This window comes from Balaenoptera physalus, assembly GCF_965194825.1.
Source record: "Balaenoptera physalus genome assembly, chromosome: 16".
Classification (NCBI taxonomy): Eukaryota; Metazoa; Chordata; class Mammalia; order Artiodactyla; family Balaenopteridae; genus Balaenoptera; species Balaenoptera physalus.
In genome coordinates, this window is record NC_138898.1 from 19,523,170 (window position 1) to 19,543,375 (window position 20,206).

The window sequence follows — 20,206 nt, forward strand, 5'->3', positions numbered from 1 at the left end:
TATTTCACTAAGCATAATACCCTCCAGGTCCATCGATGTTGTTACAAATGGCAAAATTTCATTCTTTTTTATGACTGAGTAATAATAAACAAATGACTCTTCATGGAATTACTTGACAGGAATAAGAAGTTCTTGTACTCATGGTTGATCCATGGGTCCTGACACTGGAAAAGAAAGTGGGTCATTGTGTTTTCATACAAGAAGGAGTCAAGTTTCCTCCCTCCCTCCCTTCCTTCCTTCCTTCCTTTTCTTCCCTCCCTCCCTCCCATCTTCCTTTTCTTTCTTTCTCTTTCCTTCCTTCCATTTCTCCTTCTTTTCTTCACTCCCCCACTATTGTGCCTCAGAGGAATGTCCATTCATTTTTGGGCCCTTTGATTCACTGAATCTTTAAGGAACAGTGTTTATCAGCTTTCAAGGAATCTATGAAAATAGCTCATATCTGAATAAGTAATGAGAATTGCAAAGTATGTGTTTAATTAAATGTATATAAAACATATCATTCTGGAAACCAGTTCAATCCAACTCAACCCCTATAGTTATATAAAAATTGTACTCAGTATAGGATATGGATATATTTTAATGTGGTTTCATAATGTTGGATGAGGGAGACTCCAAAAGTCAGAGGGACTGGGGGCTCCCAAGCCTCTCAAATAGCTGTACAATTGATTTATACTTGAGACTGTGGGAAACTCGTTTGCAAAAGTGTACAAGAAGGTGGGAAAGGACACAGGAAGAGAAGAAGAGTAAAAGGGTCGATGTATCGGGTTATGAGGAATAACATCTCATTCATTTTTTACCAAAAAAAAAATTGCAGGTAATACATACCTGCGTGGTAGGCAGAAAAATGACCCTCTAAAGAGGTCCGTGTCCTGGGCTTCCCTGGTGGTGCAGTGGTTAAGAATCCGCCTGCCAATGCAGGGGACACGGGTTCGAGCTCTGGTCTGGGAAGATCCCACATGCCACGGAGCAGCTGGGCCCATGAGCCACAACTACTGAGCCTGCGCGTCTGGAGCCTGTGCTCCGCAACAAGAGAGGCCGCGATAGTGAGAGGCCCGCGCACCGCGATGAAGAGTGGCCCCCGCTCGCCTCAACTAGAGAAAGCCCTCGCACAGAAACGAAGACCCAACACAGCCATAAATAAATAAATTTATAAAAAAAAAAAAAAAAAAAAAAGAGGTCCGTGTCCTAACCCTTGGAACCTGTGAATATGTTACTTTACAAGACAAAAGGGACTTTGCAGATGTGATTAAGGTTAATGACCTTGAGATGGGGAGATTATCCTGAATTATCCAAGTGGGCCCAAGGCCATCACATGAGTCCTTAAAATTGGAGAACCTTTTGTGGCTATGGTCAGAGGTAGATGTGACCAGGGAAGAATGACCAGAGAGAGGCAACATTGCTGGCTTTGAAGATGAAAGTAAGGGCCATGATTCAAAGAATGTGGGTGGCTTCTAGAAGCTGGAAAAATCAGGCAAATGGATTCTCCCCTTGATTCCATAGGAAAGAACACAGCCCTGCAGACACCTTGACTATAGCCCGTTGTCAGACTTCTAACCTCCACAACTACAGGATAATAAATATGTATTGTTTAGGCCACAAAGTTCATGGTAATTGGCTAGGCCAGTCATAGCAAATTAGCACAACATGGATGGGTCCACGTGGCATTCAGCATGTATTGAATGTTTTCTATGTGCCACGCACTGTGCTACGTACTTACATGTCTGAGCTTTCTTGATTTTCATAACAACTCTGTGAAGTGGGTACTATTATCACCCCCCTTTTAAAGATTGAGTCTTAGAGAGGGTAAGGAAATCACCCAAGGTTGCAGACCTTGTGAGGGACAGGAGTGGGATTTGAACCCAGTTTTGTCTGTTTCTCTACTATAAGGTAGATTCACTCACATCCAGAGTAAAAGCTGTTTATAGCTTTTTGGTCTCCAATCCAGGCTGACGAGGGGAAAGTCCACCTCTGCAGAAGCCATGAGGAATGATGAATACAAGTCACGACAATGTGACAGCTCTTTAGGGAGACATGTTTTAGTACTTGAAGAACCATCTCCTTTCTCGTAAATTGTCTACAGGACAACATGTTTTAGAACTCGAAGGAGCATCTCTTTTCACATAAGCAATTACAGAACTAATTACAAACTGTTTTTAATCTGTCCATTAAGGTAGATATAATTAAGGCAACATTTTGTTAAAGTAGGTTGCGTGTGCGCTTTCTCATCGGAATGACTACTTTTATTTCTTTGAGACTCTTTCTAATTCTCTTGGCTCCATCTCGGGCCATCTCCTGTTCTTTCTTGCCCTTTGCTCTCCATCTGAGAATCTTCAGCCCTTCTTCCCTGCATCCCTGCCGCTTTCCTAGTTACCTCCTACTCATCCTTTAGCCGTCTTCTTAAATCGCACTTTCTCAGGGAGGTCACCCTGATGCCCCAGATTGGAGGAATCCTCTGGAATACATTCCCACAGTGCCCTGTGCCTTCCCTTTATCCGCCTTATCACACTCGTCCATACATGCATTTATCACCTATTTCCCCCCGCACCTTAAGCTTCATGAAGGCAGAGCCTCACCTCTGTGCCGTTGCCCACTGTGTCCCGTGGGCTCAAGACGATACTTGGCACGACGTAATGTTCAATAAATACCAATGGGTTGATTCCTGATAGACTTGGATTGGTCTTTGCTCCTTACTGGCCACGGCTGGTGTCTACTTGAACCCGAGCTGGGTGGCACTTTTGTCCCATCCTCCACCTTCCACTTCCTCCTCCTCCTGTGTTGTGAACGTGTACTTGTACACAGGTACACCTGTACACGTGTGAGCACACGCACACGCACATGCGCACGCACAGGATGAGCAGTGTCTTTTCAGATCTCCTCTTTGCCTGTAGGCCGGAGCCCCTGGGCCCTTGTTAGCAGGCCTGGCTTCTGAATTGGTCTCAAGAGGGAAGAGTGGGGGGCTGCCGCTTCTGAGAGATGCATTGCTTTCTGGGAGCACCTACCCTCCTGGGGGCGCCCTGGGGATTATCTGTGCATCTGTCTCTCCCCTCTGGGAGGCCTCCTTTTCCCTGCAGCTCACACCCTGGGGCTCTATTTCTCCCATTCCTGCCCCCATGTGGGCTGTTGCTCAGACTGGGGGGCCAGTGGCTGAGGCCACGCTTCCCTCCCTCCCTCCCTTCACCCCACAGGGAGCCTCAGAGGAGAGTCTCTCCTTCCAGGGTCTCCAGGAGACTACCTGGCATTTCACAACTGCTGCCCAGACAACACACAGCCGAGGGCATGAGGCCGGGTTGCGGTCCCAAAGGGGGCCTGACCCCTGAACCCCAGCCCTCTGGAGCAAACTTGGGGTGGTCATTGCATAACCAGTAATGAAACCCATGCCACGGAGCTGAAGACCTTTGACCATGGAACCTTTTGGAAACAGACTGAGACAGTGATGATGTCCTCTTCTGTCCCTGTTCCCAGCCTGCTTCTGCTCCACCCATCCCCCATTCGTGCCCTGGACTGGCCTTTGCCCTGAACCCTGGCCCTTCCCAGTGTCCCTGGCCGGCTCCACCTACTGCCCAGACCAATGAGAGACTAGAAGAGGAGAGTCTGATGGGGGGTGGGGGTGGGATTGCCTTCGTGTCTGGAGGTAGAATTGCAACAACGACCCCACAGCGCTCCAGGGCAGTGCTTCCTGAACTCCACGGGGAGGCCGGGTCTCCCAGGTGAACTTCCTGCCTGCCTCCCTAGCTGCCCCCTGCAGCCTGCCTCTTCTTGTTCTTCAGCACCTCACAGCCAGACCACCTCCTTTCCGTAGCCCTCTTCCCCTCTCCCCTCACCAAGATATGCAGAGAGTGTTGGTTAAGACTTTGGGAGTCCACAGACTTGGGTTCAATACCTAGCTGTTTGACCTTGGACCTGTGACTTCACCTCTTTGGGCCTCTGTTTCACCATCTGTAAAATGGGTTCGATACTCCCTTTCTTACAGGGTTGTCATTAAGAGTGACTTCAGGCAATGCACCCGTTTAACACACACTTTCTGAGCACCTGCTATGTGACAAGCACTGAGCTGTGTGCTAGGGTTACAGGGTGACCAAGACAGAGTCTGGTTGGAAGGAGCCTGCAGTCTAAAGGTGGAGATAGAAAACTCTCACACACATTCACAGAGATAGTCCAACAAGTAAACAGAGCCATAAATTCCCACTGCATGTTGGATCATACTAAGAAGCAAACAGATGGGAAACAGTGATAGAAGGCAACACAGTGAGAGCAGCCTTGGGAGTGAGGGTGTTGAGTAGGAGGTGTTTTAGGAGATGGTACTCGCCAGACCTGGAGGATGAGAAGGGGTCCATGGTTGGAGGAGATGGACCAGGTAGAGGGACGTCCTGAGCGATAAGACTCTGAAAGCCAGAAACCGCCTGGTGGGCTTATAGATCCCAGTGGGGGTCTTTGTGGCTTGAGTATGGAGAACCAGAGTTAGACTGGTGTTTCTAACCGGAGTCAGAAAAGGTGAGCATAAGACAAAGTCTACTGGCTGCTGCAGGCCAGTGGCTCTCAAAATGTGGTCCCTGCACTGGCAGCGTCAGTATCATCTGGAGACTTGTTAGAAATGCACACTCTTGAGCCAAAGCCCAGACCTACTAAATCAGAAACTCCAGGGGTGGGACCCCGCAGGGGATATATTTTGCGAATCTCTGCTAAACTAAGGGGAAGAAGTTTGGAATTTTACGCCCAGCATGGGAAAACACTATTGGAGAGTTTTAATCAGGGAAGAGGTGTGTCTAAATCGGGCTGGTGGTACCATCTAATGGCTGGCGTTCACGCCATCTTCATCCCATCTTTCCATGCTTCTGCCTCGCCGTCTCCCCTTCCACTTTGAAGGCTGCTGCTTACTCAACCTCCCCTCCTAGGGCCTCTATCTGTGGGGATTGTACACTGTAGGGCCACTTGTTTTTTTTTTTTTTTAACATTTTTATTGAAGTATAATTGCTTTACAATGGTGTGTTAGTTTCTGCTGTATAACAAAGTGAATCAGTTATACATATACATATGTTCCCATATCTCTTCCTTCTTGCATCTCCCTCCCTCCCACCCTCCCTATCCCACCCCTCTAGGTGGTCACAAAGCACCGAGCTGATCTCCCTGTGCTACGCGGCTGCTTCCCACTAGCTATCTATTTTACATTTGGTAGTGTATATATGTCCATGACACTCTCTCACCCTGTCACATCTCACCCCTCCCCCTCCCCATATCCTCAAGTCCATAAAGACACAGACCTACTAAAGAATGGACTTGAGGGCCACTTGTTTTTGCAAAAACCCGTATTTGAGCAATTTCCCTGTGGGAATTCCAGGAAGTGAAACCCGCTAGACCATCACTTGGGTCTGGGAGTCAACCTTATTGGAATCGGGAAGGCAGGAGCTACGCTCTCCAGGGCTCGTGGGACCACCTTGTGGGGGGGGGTCCCACCTGGTCTCAGGTGGCTCCTAAGGATGCTCTCTAGTGGGGGTGGCCTGTGGAATGTCCACCCCCATCTAGTTCCTGAACTTCTGGGCAAGAAGCTACAGCCCTTACGGTCTGACCGCACCCACCGCCAAAGGGCAAATCTCAACAGATGATTTAGGTAAAAACTGCTAAACTACCAAGAAAGCCAGGCAAAATAGCTGAAATACGCAGGCAGTTAAAGCCAAATACTTAAACTACCTGGAAAATTCAGGCAAAGTGATTGCAAGACTCACAGAACTCAGGTAAAGCTGTTCAGCAGTCAGTGTGAGCAGAGGAACACGCGTGGGGTTTGGAATCAATTGCCTGGGTGGACACCTGCTTTGCTGTGTGGTCTTGCCTTTCGGAACCATCATTTGCTCTTCTGTGAAGTGGCGTCAGTAGCATACACCTTGTAGGATTTGGGTCAACAGGGAAGACTCAAAGGGCCGGAGGACTTGGCTGGCAAGAGACTGGGGAGTCGGATTCCACGACTGGCTTCATTCATGGATCTGGTGCCTTGGCAGGGATGGCTGGAAGCTGGACTCAGCTGGGGCGGCACGTTTCCACTCTGGCATGATGTCTTACATGGTAATGCAGAGTTCCAGAGAATGAGATGAGATGGAAATGGAATGGTCTTTTATGACAAGCTTTGGAAGTCACATAGTCTTTTGTCCACCATACCCTACTGATTGAAACAGTCACAAGCCCACTCAGATCCAAGGAAAGGGAACCAGGACCTACCTCTCCATGGGAAGAGTGTCAAAGAATTTGTGGCTCTGATTTAAATCTGACACACTGACAAGCCTTCCAGACTTAAGTCAATGATGTCCAGGCCTGCCACTCTGTCAGGACTATGCTTCCAGCCCCTATGGTTAGCAGTAGGGAGGGTCCTTCCTACTGGATAGATGCAAAACTGTCAGCTCCTTGCAATCCTCAGAATTCAACTGACCTTGGTCTGTGACCCGAGGAAGGGTGTAGAGTCCATTTTCCTGCAGCCTGTGGAGGTCAGCTGGGCTGGAGAAGAGATGAATAACATCCTCCAGGTTCTCCCTCTCTGAGCATTTAAAAAGCAGTAGTAAATAGATGAGAGCCTGGGAGGTGTGATTGATTTGTTTTATGAATCATAGAAGAGGCTGTAACTCATGGGAGATTAGGGTTGAAGTAAGTTGTACGGCGCTTGCATTACACACAGAGATTAATGGCTTATCACACGAGACCCCACATTAACCAGCTCACCCACAGGGAATTTAATAGCAGGCCACACGGGCTGACTTTTAATTCTCGAACAAATGCTCCGGGCTTGTGTGCAGCCTTGATTCTCACCCATGAGCCCCTGTCTGATCAGAGCCACGAGGGCTCAGGAGCTGGAGAGCGCCTTCCCTCTTAGGGAGAAGAAACTGAGGATTCCCAAGGGTACTCAACACCCATTTCCTTTCTGCCCCGTTTTTTTCCTCAAGGCAATGAACAGAATTTCTTAGGAGGGCTAAGAGATGATGCCACTTCTCTTACTACCACAAGCTAGCATCTACTACGGTGTCCAGGTTCTGTGCCGAGGGCTTTTTGGATTCTCATTGAAATCTCACGGCAACTGTATGAGATCAGCATTACTGAATCCATTTTACAGCTGAGAAACATGGGCTGGAGGCTGCATGGGCTTATGGAGGGAGTATGGGTTGCAAGCCTCAGTGCATGCTTTCTTCATGAGTATTATTGTTTTGGAGCTCCAGTTTCCTCATCTGCAAAATTGATAATGTCAGTCCTTTGCAGAGGTGTTCTAGGGCTATATGATCACAGTGCCTGGCACTTAGGAGGTGCCCATAAAGAAGTCAGCCCAGGAGACTGCTGGGGACAAGAAAGGGACAGCGGAGGGAAAAGCCAATCTGTGCTTCTGAGACACACCTGGCATCCCGTAGGTGCCTCTGAAACCATACCAAAGAGGGTCAAAGTGGGGTTCAATAGAGTTGGCCTGATGGTTCGATGGATCCAGGCTGGAGAAAGATGAGGTCAGCCTCTAGACTTGACCATGACGCAAAGCCTCAGGCTAAGAGTACCCAATGATGCATGTTGCAGAATGGTTGGAAGAATTCAGGAGCTGGACTGGCAACTCCAGCTGCGGGCTGCTATCTGCCCTGACCAGGGCAGCAGCTGCCAGAGGTCTCAGCCGAGCCTGCACATGGGCTGGAGTCACTTGTGTTGCTGATGGGCACCCAGCCGGGCCATGGGCAGCCCTTGACATTCCCTGCCTCAACCTGTTTGACCAGCTTCACGTCTCAGCTTCTGTCTCTGCTCCCTTGACCAGCATACCTCCTGCCTGATGGGATTAGAGCCTGGGGTCTGGATCTGCCATCACATAGAGTCCCAGCTGTCGGCTTGTGTCCTGCTGACTTAGTCAGGTGGAACTCTAAACTTTCAATCCACCTGCTTCCTGGTCTTTATACCCACAGAGACGAAGCCCTGCTTGGATTTTTGTCACTTCCCAGATCCCACCAGAGTCTCCCAGGCTGCTTAGAAATCGGTTTTAACTGGAACCAACCGGGTTAATACCCATGAGTTTGATTTATTGACTCCTGATGCCAAAGATAGAGAACTCTCCTAAAAGGTTGCTGAACTAACGTTAGGACAAATTAAGACTTTCCCCTTTTCTCACAGTGGGAATCATACCACTGACCTTAACTGCATGGCTACTGTGCATCCGGCCAAGCTCTTTACATTTTCCACAAGTGATAATTCTCCCACTAAACGCATCCACATCTCCACTCACCCCATGTTCCCCACCTTTCTTGCTTTATTTCTGCCTAGAACTTAAAACCTTCTTCTTTTTTAAAAAAATTTATTTTATTTATTTATTTTTGGCTGCGTTGTGTCTTCATTGCTGTGCACGGGCTTTCTCTAGTTGTGGCGAGCGGGGGCTACTCTTCGTTGCTGTGTGCAGGCTTCTCATTGCGGTGGCTTCTCTTGTTGTGGAGCACAGACTCTAGGCGCGTGGGCTTCAGTAGTTGTGGCACACAGGCTTAGTTGCTCTGCGGCATGTGGTATCTTCCCGGACCAGGGCTCGAACCTGTGTCCCCTGCACTGGCAGGCGATTCTTAACCACCAAGCCACCAGGGAAACCCAAAACCTTCTTCTTTATAATATGCATTTTTCTAATTGTCTGCCTGTCTCTCCATCCCCACTAGAATGTAAACTCCACCCAGACAAGGATTTTGGTCTTATGCATTTATTGCTGTATGCCCCACCCTAGAGAGTATCTGACACACAAATAAATATCAATAAATATCAGTGGAATTGATTGGATGAATAAATACTCACAAGCTTTCAGAGATCTGGATCTCTCAGAGGGCTGTCCTCCACCTCGGGTTCCCTGCGATGGCCTTGCCTGGTCCAGAGACAGTGACCCCTGGGCAGCTCATCTTGGGCTTGCTGGCCCCTAACCTGGACACTCAACTTTCCTCCCTGGATTTGGTCTTGGCCTCTGGCCCAGGCTTTCCAGGAAATCCAAACCCAGCTGTTGTCAGTCTTGACTTTGCTTCTTCTAACTGATCTCTGAAACTTTGTGGGGCTCTCGCTCCTCTGTGTGGCAGACACATGAATGGCCATTCATATTGGGTCTGTGGTCAATGTCAATCCTGTGACCACACAGCAGATCTTCAGTGGGTCATTCAGTCAACAAGCACTTTATACACAGAGCCAAAATTTGGGATCTATACTGCTTGGGTTCAAGTTCCGACTCTGCCACATATTAACTTTCGGGTAAACTTTCTGAACCTCTGTTTTTTTCATCAGTAAAATGGGATTAATGATGCTTAGTTGGAGGCTTTAGTGAGACAAAGTTTGAAAAGCAAAATTAGCTTGGCATACAGTAAATGCTCAATAAATACTAAGATGATGATGATGATTATTTTGGGTGTCAGTCACTGGGTTTATTTTTGTGATTATGGAGGTGAATATGTCACAGTCCGTGGCTCCAAAGGACCCACATTCTAGAGGGAGAGGCTGAATAATTGCCAGGCAATTATAGTGCAATGTGTTTGGAGCTGTGATAGGGGAAACAGGGCACAGTGGGACCACTCAGGAGGGCCACCTAGGCCAGCCAAGGTTAAGGACAGGAAGCCACAGAAGACCTTTTAGGAAAAGTAATACTTCAGTATGACTAAAGTTAAAGGGTTAATAGAACTATATGCATTAGTTCTATTGCTGTGTAACAAATTACCCTCCAAACTTAGAGTCTTAAAATCCAAACATTTCTGTTTCATAAATAAGTTCATTTGTACCATTTTTTTAGATTCCACATATAGACGATATTATATGATATTTGTCTTTTTCTGTCTGACTTGCTTCACTCAGTATGACAACTCTAGGTCCATCCAGGTATAGCTGATTCACTTTGCTGTACATTCTGAAACTAATGCAACATTGTAAATCAACTACACTCCAATAAGTTTTTTTTTTTTAAAAAAAACTGGGGAGCAGAGAATATTGATGCAATATGGAAAAAACCCCAAACATTTATTATCTCACAGTAAATGCTTAATACATGTATGGCCATTATTTTAAAGTATACAAGGAGTGTGTGATAACTGATAAGAGAAATGACCAAGGTGCAGAACACTCATATATCTACAAGATATTCAGGTGACTGGATAGCACAGTGTCTGAGAGCTTGGGCCCCGGTGCCAGGATATCTGGGTCCAAGCCTTGACTATGCCAGTCACCAGTGTGGGTCACCCGCCTGACCCACAGAAATGGTTTCTGTGGGTCAGGAATCAGTGCATAAATTAACTGAGTCTCTGGCTCAGCATCTCTCACAAGGATGGTTCTTAGGTTTCATCTGAAGGTTCAACCGGGGGAGGATACCCTTCCAAGTTCACTCATGTGGATGTTGGTGTGATTCAGTTTCTCATGGACCATTGGGCTGGGGGCTCACTGGCTGTTGACTGGAAGCCTCCATCAGTCCTGCCACATAGGCCTCTCCCAAATGTGGAAGGTGGCTTCCATCAGAACAAGCGAGTAAGAAGGTATGAATAAGACAGAAGCCAGAGTCTTCTGTAACCTAATCTCAGAGGTGTCATCCCATCGCTTTTACCAGGAGAAGCAAGCCACTTGGTCCAGTCCATACTTAAAGGGAAATTACACAAGGGCAAGGATATCAGAAGAAGGGACCATTGGGAGTCATCTTAGAATCTGCCTACACAGTGGAGAAGTTTCTTATGGAAAGAGGGAACACGGTCAAAGGCATGAGGTGTGAATGTGTGTGGTATGTTTAGGAAAAGGCAAGTGTCTCAGGAGGGACAGTTCACGGGACAATGTGTTGGTTGATGATTGCACATGGAGGTGACAGCAGATGACGTTGGAATGTAAGGTGGGTATTAGCCCATGAAAAACCTTGAAAACCCTTCATGCAATTTCTTCTTTAGTCCTAGGACAATGGGGGGCACTGAGAGGTGTTCAGGAGTGGAGTGACATGAGGAAAAATGATCTGCATGGGGCTTTTGGTGCTTTTTCACATGGCCTTGCATGTCTTGGTAGACCTTCCATCAAGAGAATGAAGACCGAGCAAGAGGTGGTGTCTTGGGTATGGCCAGCCCTCTTCTCTAAATCCTTAGAGCTTTGTCTTGTGGGTTCTAGCCCTCTGACCCCAATTTTGTTTCAGCGGACCTGTCATTGGATATTCTCACTATTCTCGCCAAACCCCTCCCAGAACGTTTCGTAGGCAACCACTGTGTGTGAAGCAAGTCCCTGCTCAACAGGGATTGAGGTGGGGAAGGGCGTGGGGACAAAGGTGAATTAGATGAGGGTAGGGCAGAACTGCCACACCCTATGGGTAAATCGAGGGTATTAATGAAACAGTTAACATTTATAGGGGACTCACCATGTGTTGGTACTATGTTAAGAGCTTTATAAACTTTGTGTCATCTAATTCTCAACCAACCTCCTAACCTGGCACTGTTATTACCCCTTACAGATGCTGAGCAGATACTCTGAGAGGTGATACACCGCTGGTGACTGGCATAGTCAGGGCTTGGACCCAAGTAGTCTGGCACCAGGGCCTAAGCTCTCAGACACTGTGCTATCCAGTCACCTGAATATCTCGTGGGTATATGAGTGTTCTGCACCTTGGTCATTTCTCTTATCAGTTATCACACACTCCTTCTATACTTTAAAATAATGGAAAAAAGGTAAGAAAATAAAAACCAACCCCATACAATCCAAAATGCAGAGACAGTGTGACTGCTTAAAATTAAAAAAAAAAAAAATCGCATTTCTCCAGCAAAATAATGTTGCTTGACCTGTTGTTTCTTTGGGCCATAGGATTATCCAAGACTCCTGGTTGATTTAATTCTGCAGAGGAATGACGGACCTTGGGTCAATGGCATGGAACTTGCTGGAATTCTAGCTCTGTCCCTTATAAGCTGTGTGATTCTGGGTAAGTCAAGCCCTTTGTAGCATACACTGTCAGGGCACCAAAATTTATTCCCTCAGATCCCTTTACTGTTTTTTGTACCCACCAGTCAACAGCCAGCCCATGTGCCCTCTGGCTGCAGGAACCCCCTCTCTCAGCCTGTGTGCATGAAGAGCTGGTGCTGAAACTGCCTGCTGGTTGCAGGGGGTATATATTCTGCAGCTTGCTCCCCAGTCGAGACAACTCTGAGGTGTTACCCATACTGTCTGCAGAGCTTCCCTGTGGGATTGAGCCAGAGTTACCCTCTGGGGGTCTTTGCCTAATAGTGCATTCCTACTGGTCCTTCTCCAACGTGTTCTGCTTCTCGCTGCCCCACCACTCCTTCCTGGGAACATATTCAACCATCTTTGCCTCAGACAAACCCAAATGGATGGATATTCTGCAAAATGCCTGGCCAATACTCTTCAAAAAAGTCAAGGTTGAGAAAGACAAAGAAAGACTGAGAAGATTTCCACTCAAAGGAAACTAAAGAGACATGATAATTCAGTGCAATGCATGACTCTAGAGGGGATCTTGAACTAGGAAAACTAAATAGCTTATAAAAGACATTATTGAGACAACTGATCAGATGTGAATATGGACCGTGCAGATCATAGTATTGTAACAGTATTCAATTTCATGACTTTGAGAACTGTACTATAATTATATAAAAGAAAGTCTTAGTTCTTAGGACTTAAACACCAATGTATGTAGTGGTAAAGGTGCATGATGTCACCAAGTAACTTTTGAATGATTCACAAGAGAAAGAGAGAGAAGGGGAGGGGCAACATGTAACAATTGGCAAGTCTGGGTGGAGGAGAGGATATATAGGAGCTTCTTATACTGCTATTGCAATTTTTCTTTAAGTTTGCAGTTGCCTCAGAATAAAAGGAATCTTTGTCTCAGACTCTGATTTCAGGGAACCCAACCTCAGACACCCTCTGAGCCTGTTTCCTCAGTTGCTAAATAGAGATCAGGGTCTTTACCCGGCCAGGCTGTTGCCAGGACTTAGAGCAGCAGGTATCTGAGATAAGCCTGGCACAGGGACCAGAGCCTGTATCTCCCGTCCCCGTTCGTTAACCACACATCCTGGAACACAGGGTTTGGAAGGCCTGTGGAAAGCTCCCAACACATATTGCAGGGGCCTCAGAGAGATGCACTGTTGTCCTCTGTTATCTCTCTGTGTCCACACTTACTCACTCTGCTTAGCCTGTCTTTTTGGAGAACACTTCCTGGTCCGCAGCAATGGTCAGTGATTTTTGTAGATTAAAAGAAACTCCAGGGGGGAGAAATTTTTCCTGGGGAGATCAAAGAGCCAGCCCAACATAAAAGAAACTGTATAGAACTATATATGTTAGGAACAAAACAAAACAAAACAACCCAACCCGGGAGCACAGTCCATATGTCAGAGTTGATAAGTCTGAACTTCAGTGGTCTGCTCTATAGAGTCGCCAGCTGAGGCAGGAATGTTGCCTTGTCCAGAAAAGGCAGCCCCATAAAAGGGAGATTTTTTATGGACTTTGGCACAAGGATGAGGCAGGAACTGTATGTCCAAGGCTTTGTGAGGAATCTCTAGGACTGATGTGGTTTCTTTTCCCCCTACTTTTAATCAGTTACTATATAAGTCAGGCTTTAACCGGGGAAACAGAACTAGTAGGAGATACGTATTCAGATTTATCATAAGGAGTTGGCTGATGAGACAGTGAGGGCTGGCTTGGCAAGTCCTAAATCCGTAGGGCAGGCTGGAACTCTTGAGCATGAGCTATAGCTTTTGTCCACAAGCAGAATTTCTTCTTCAGGGAAACTGTAGCTCTGCTGTTGAGGTCTTTCAGCTGATTGAATCAGGCCCACCCAGTTATACAGGAAAATCTCCTTAAAGTCAACTGATTATGGACTTTAATCACATCTACAAAATACCTTCACAGCAACTCCTAGATTAGTGTGTGATTAAATAACTGAGGACTGTAGCCTAGCCAACTGACATATAAAACTGACCATCACAGTCACCAAAACCAGATCTTCAGAATTACCCCCACCCACCTCTCTCCATCCTGGTTTACAAGCCAATGGCTCCTTTCTGGTATGCTGGCATCCAAGCCCATGGTCTCCAATCCATTCCAGTGTGATATAATCCACATCAGAAGCCACTTGATTCTCCTTATCAATTATGGCATAAACACCCAAATCCTAAACTGGGCAGTTACCATCCTTCATTTTGTACCAAAGCCCTAAGCCACATCAACTTGCTTCTCCTTCTGCACATAACTGCAATAGCTGACGTTTCTTGGACACCTGCCAGTTCCCAGACACTGTCAAGTGCTTTGCCATACACTGCCTAATTCAATAATCAGAACAATCGTATTTTGCAGATGGGGAAACTGAGACATAGAGAGGTTAGAGGAATCTTTCAGTCACCAAGGTAATGACTGGCTTAATGTACAATCCCACAAAGTCTGACTTCACAGTCCGTGACTTTGGGCATTACATTATGCTGCCTTTTTGAAGGTTCTCTTCTCATTTATCCAATGATCTTCTACTTATGCAAGGCCCAGCTAATGGTTAGTAGGGCTGACAGCCTTCAATTACTCTGTTCTTCCATCTATACCAATGTATTCCTGCAATAAAAGTAGGTGTTGAATTCTAATCCTCTGAATTGCCATTGCAGCAGACTGATGATGGCTAATCATACACTGTAAACATTAACAAGGGTGTAGCTCTTAAAGGATCTGGGTAATGTCTCCACGGCTCACTTCATCTCAAATATATTTCCTCAGTGTCTCCATGGCTCAACATTCAGGGAATTATTGGATGCCAAAGCAATTAATTCCCTGAGAGGTTTTGATGATGTGGTGCTCATCTGTGTGCCTCTATGAAGCTTTCTGGCATCACTAGGGTAGCTGCAAGGACCCTAATTTGCATGAGACCCTAATGTGCCTTCTGAGACCAATGGGCAAGGAAAGACTCCAGTGCACCAGCACTAAGATTCTCGGATATGGACATCAAATCTGTGGTCAATTTTTGTAATTTGGATTTTTGTAAATTAAATAAATTAATGGACTCATCCTGAGGTAGGTGAGCTTCCAGATCCCAGGATGAGTGTTAACAGGAGGTGACATTTGGCTGTCAGCCAATCTAGCCTCAGAATAACCTGTGCCCAAGTCCCCAAGACCCCAGGTAAGATGCTGTAAGACTTTGCCTTAAGTGGGGAATGACTCTTGTTTGATGAGTTGCCCAACGATGTGTACCCTTGGTGGGAATGGGGTCATTCCAACCCAGGGAGAACATCATCATAGGGGGATAAATAGAAGAAGTGCCCTCTCTGGCAAGGAACAGAGGGGTGATGCCAAAATGGTTCACCATTAAGGCCAGTATCTTGGTTAGCCTCCCATCCATGAGGATTGCTACTTATTATGGGAAGATTTTAGTGGTGGTCACCCCAGACCCTGAGGAGAGAAAAGAGGCATCTAAGCCCTTGTAGTTCCCTTTATTCTGTTTAGTAACCTCCAAGTAAGTAGCTAACTTCACCCTCACTGCAGTTATGCCTGGTCTGCCTGGACTTGTATGGTTTCCCCGCCTTCCTCCACCTGTCCTAGTGCCCTCCTCCTGGGAGCTGCATGTCATGGCTTCTCTGGACCAGGAATTTCCCAAGGGTGGGGACCGTCTCAGTCATTCGTGTCATCCTGACATCTAGCACAGGGTTTGGCACATCACTGGTACCCAGTAAATATCTGACGAATGAAAATGAGGTATAGATCATAGACAAGTTACAGTTGCTTCATCCTTATAGACAAGATGATTGGCTAAGACTTGCTGTAATTTCACTTATGTACAGATACAGCTAAATGTCTTCAAGGTAATGAAGAAATCTGGCACAATCTAGTTATTAATTTTGTGTTGGTAATCATGATGATAATAAGAATTCCCCTCCCCCTCAAAAATATTCTGGTTTGGATGTCTGAGATGGGTATTTTCCAATTCTCCTTTTTGCTCTGTACTCTAGGGATGTGGCCTTGAATCCCCAGAGCACTGGTTTGGGAGTCTGAATTAGTCAAATGGACTGGATGATAGATTAACTGGGGGATTATAAGAAAAGTATGAAACTTAGGGCCAAAGAAACTAAGTCTCATCATGATGATGGCATTTACTATCTATATGGTTTTGGGTAAAAAAAAAAAAAAATTCTGAACCTCAGTTTCCACATCTGTAAAATGGGTATAATCATATCTACCATATAGCATTGTTCAGAGTATTAAGGAACTGTAGGAAAGATCCTGAGATGAGGAGCTCATGCTGATGGAGGAGATAGAAAAGTAACCAAAAAAATTGATCTATGAGAACTGTATCCTGGCAGAGGTCAGTCCAAGACCAACTGTGGGATCCTTAGTTATTAGTGCCCACCTTGTGATTTGGCCTGTGCAGGGCACAGGGGCCATGATGGTTTATGCCCACACCTGCATAAATATGATGCTCTCAGCTTCCCACAGCCCTTGGCCTGAGTGGATCCCAGCTTGGACTCTACAGCTCTGTCAGCAGACAATGAGGAAACATCTCTTTGGATGCGAGGTCCTGCACACGTGTGAATTTAGCTCCTAACGCACAGCAGTCACAGTAAATAGGAAATGATAACTTTCAGGAAGCAGCATCTAAATAGGTGCAGAAGGCACTAGCCTCTGGACACTCAGTGGAAACATGTTACTTTGTTTGTAACGATCAAAACCCGTCCTTCTACTAACCCACGTGTAAAAGGGGCACACTCTGTGACCACGTTCAAGTTGGAGGTTCAGACTGTAAAAGGGGAGGTCATGGTAGAGGTCAGAATAGGAAGTGTCTGGTTTGTCCTGCTGGATCCCTCCCCCTGCCCCAGGACAATAAGGATGATTCCTACAAGGAACATTCACATAATGATGTCTGGGAGTGTGGTCAGGCTGAGGGGTGGTCCATGAGCCCGTGGGTAAGGAAGCAGGGTGGTGGGTACCAAAAACCTGGTGAGTGAGGTGTCCGGTGATCTAAGCCAGGTCACCAGGCATCTTTCAATTTCCTTACTACAGAGCATGGTACTGAGTTGTGTGCAGCAAAAGAAAAAAATGATGGTTGTAAAGTTCTTTGATTACACAGATCACTAAATAATAGCATTTAATTATTTATCACGTGTTTTGAGATCTCGGGATGGAAGCTGTGGCGGCTGCAGCATGTTATTAACTGGTTGTCAGCAACCTTTGTTCAGGTAATAGACTTAATTACTATATTAAATGGATGCAGTGGAGGCGTGAAGGACCTCCTATCCCCGCTTCCACCCCACCCACTTCCCAGCTCTCCCTGGCCAGTCCAGTTGGGGGAGTGTGTCCACTTGTTCTGAACCCTTTTCCTTACCTGCGGTCCTTCCTTCCAGCACACCCAAGCCTGCACTCCACCGCGGTTATCACCCAGGAGTGCATTGTGAGTGAGAGCTTTCTGGGCTTTTGGGGTTTGACGAGGCTGCTCTCTGCTGTCCCTGTGTATCAATCACCAGCTCTAATTAGACTGTAAACATCCTTTTTTTCCCCCTAAGCTTGTTGCAGGTCATGTGGCCGATATGTAAATCTCAGTCCTTGGAGCAGTTTAATGGCCATGGTGACCATAGGTAGTAACTCAGGCTCTCCTATAAATGGAAAGTAAAAACAACAACCCATTACTGATGATGGTAGGTCTGCAACCTGCACGGGGAGCATCGTAAACTTGAGCGATTGCTCCTGTGCGTGGCTGAGGACAGGACAGGGGAGGGGGCTCCAGGTGGCAGGAGAGCAGATTTGTGACCTGCCATTTCCAGGTTGTCTCCCCGTCTCTGTCCTGGCTCCGCACAGCCACAGGTGCAGAACTTCACCTGCCCTTTGCAGCCTGCAGGAAGTGGTTCTCATCTGGCTCCATCCCTGCCTGTGGGAGGGGTTAGCATCTACCTGAGGGTCTTCCACCCTCATTCTGAAGCTGTTGTGCGATGCGAGCAGCTGACCAGGGTCACTGCGGTTCTCTTGCCCCTCTCATTTGTGCGACCAGTTTTAGAAGGACAGCCTGACAGAGTGGAAATATAAGTGTCCTGAACGTGAAGATGTTTGCCTTTTTTAGGGACTGCTGTATCTCCAGCATCTAGAACCATGTTTGATGTGTAGTAGATGCTCAATAATTTTTTTTGAATGAAGCAATGAATGAATGAATAAGTGAAATCTCTGGATTTGGGGGCTTGGAGCTCTGAATCCCAGCTCTGTTGCTTACTAGCTGTGGGAAAGTTACTTAATCTCTCTGGACCTCAGTTTCCTCACCTGTAAAATGGAGATCAGATGACTCTATCCCTGGGCTGTTGGGGAGATTAAGAGAGATGACGTATCTAAACATGCCTAGCCCTGGCTGGTACATGTGTTACCTCAGGATGACAAATGAGGATATGGAGGCTTGGAGAGGTTAAGGGGTTTGCCAAAGTTTTCAAGGGGTGGAAAATATAGGAGGGAGAAGGCAGGTCTCCTGAGTCATTCAGATTCAGTTCTCTTCACTGTTCTAAGTGATGTCACAGATATCAGAGGGAATTTGGTGGTTTCTTTCTCCATCCCTGTGGGATTTGGGGATCTTCAGAACTTGTTCAGATTGACCTCTACTTTAGCAAGTATTTATTGAGGTCTACGATCCGTTGGGCTGGAACCGGGGATAGGAGTGAATAAAACCCCTGTCCTCAAGGAGCTCACAGTCTGGTGGAGAACATAAAGGCAGTGAAAATGACAATGGGATATGGGCAGATCATAATGGTGTTGTGTACAGAGCTTTGCAGGAACTCACAGATGGGAGGGTCTAACTCTGTCCAGGCATATCTGGGAAAGCTTCACAGAGGACAGGATGCAAGATGAGTCTTGAACAATGAGAAGAAATGCTTCTCCAGTGGAGAAGGGAGTGGAGTGGAGTATTAGAGGTAGGAAAATATGGCGTGACTTGAAAGTGTGAATATGCATAGAGTTTTCATGGACTGATGAATGACTTGGAGTAGGGGTATATGGAAGAATAGGAGACGATCAGGCTGGGCTGGATAATAAATGGCTTTGTAGGCTATTCTAAAGATGTACTTTTTATTAAGGGCACTGGGGAGCCATAGAGGACTATAGAGGACTATAAGCATAGAGAGTGGCACAGTCATATTTATGATTTGATCAGATGACTGTTGACTGACTAGCGAAAGAAACAAAGGACTTCAAAACTGGGCATAGTAAACACAGATTCAGATGTGAATAAAGTTAACTGAGACTGTATGACATACCTTGCTCTCTGCATATGTCATTTTATTTATCCTCCAATGCAGCTACAAGCCAAGGAATGCCAAGGGATGACAGCAACCACCAGAAACAAGAAGAGGCAGGGAAGGATCCTTCCTAGAACCATAAAAGAGAACATGACCCTGCCAACATCCTGATTTTGGACTCCTGGCTTCTGGAACTGTGCGAGAATAAATTTCTGTTGTTTTAAGCTACCCTTAGTCTATGGTTATTTGTTATGACAGCTCTAGGAAACTAATACAGCAGCCTTCCAAAGCAACCTATGAAGAAGATGCTAATTTTAAGAAAACAGATTCTGGTAGAGACTGAAGAAGTACCCATGGTTATCACCCAGTGAGTACTAGATCTGGGGTTCAAAATCAGGTTTATATGATACCGAACCCATTCTCTTTCCATTATAATGGTGAGGACTTTTGTGAGCAGCCTTGCTGGGAAAGAGGTTAGCCATGTGTGGGAGCTCCAGTTCTGGAAGGTAAAGAAGAATGCAAATTTTCTTTGGGAAGCCCAGACGACATTCGGGAAACTCATTTGAAGCCAGTAGAAACCGTTTGACCAACTTGAGGGACAGTAGGGTCACTGCTTCTTTATTTTTTCCTATCAATCTCTTGAGTCCCCACTTACATTTTTAGGATGAAGTTCCCAATTTCCAAGGACCAACTGGGGTCTTGTTTAGTTAGAAGGTGGCCCATTCTGTTCCCGGATGTCGCACGAGAGAACCAGAAATTCTGACCAGTTCATGGGAGTATCATTTAGGTCCTATCCACATGGTGGCGCTGTTGAACACCAGTGTTGTACAGCCCAAGGAACCAGGGGACACTGAACTAGTGATGTCCTTGCTGGCCGAAACCCCTGCACAGCTCACAGAGGTGGGATTCGGGTGTGAGGGGTCCCAGAAGCAGGGTTTCATTGCAGCAAGATCCCAGCAGTTGGATACCCAAGCCTTTATGTCGAATAAGGTAGATTTTTCTCTAAAACTGTTATTGAACCAGTCTTCATGATTTGAGGTTATAGG